A 775-nucleotide genomic window follows, 5' to 3' on the forward strand; every position below is an offset into this window, starting at 1 on the left:
TGGAGGTTGAATGAACAAACTTGTATCGCTAGATGCCTTCCCAAAACTGAACAAGCTGAAGTGTGGATGGATAAGTTGGACTACTGTGAAGCAGTTTCCCTGTACTAGAGAGCAGCTCGGTTCAAATTAATGGGACTAAAATCTTCAACAGAACAGGGAAACAACTAGACAGCATGTTGAATGGGGCTTATTACGGTAAAATCCTCTGCTTGACACTTACCCTACTTGTGTTCATCAAATAAAATTGCCACTTAGGAGCACATTTGCATGCCTCAGACAGGTCTGCAACCCCGTCTTTCCCTATTATTATCTCCTAGCACACAGTGCTTCCACTGCAGTCAGGGATTCTGGGTAATGACATGCAAATGAGCACTCACAGTACCTTACTTGCAAATACTGGGCTTTGTGTGTTTGGTGTGTGGTCTGATACAGGGCAGAATTCTAGTAACCACACTGGTCGGAACGTGACCCCGCATCATCATTTGACGCCGGGTTACCAGGGCAACACGTCGCTGGAAGGCAAGTGTATTATAGAGGCATCGCACGGTCCCCCGGCATTTAAATGCCTGGGGGGAGAGCGCAGGACCTCTATAACTGCCGCGATCCCCAGAAAATCTAGCGCCCCCCCAGTTTGCGTACTGCTGAAGTAGAGACTAGTAGGATTTAGGAAGTTAGTGTAAAGGTACATCTTTAAAGAGGTCAGGTTATCACAATTTGGCTTGATTTGCAAAAAGTTTCAATCCTGTAAAAAGTATTGTAAAAAAGCCAAAATAAC

The sequence above is a fragment of the Ascaphus truei genome, chromosome 3 (assembly GCF_040206685.1).
Source record: "Ascaphus truei isolate aAscTru1 chromosome 3, aAscTru1.hap1, whole genome shotgun sequence".
NCBI classification, from domain to species: domain Eukaryota; kingdom Metazoa; phylum Chordata; class Amphibia; order Anura; family Ascaphidae; genus Ascaphus; species Ascaphus truei.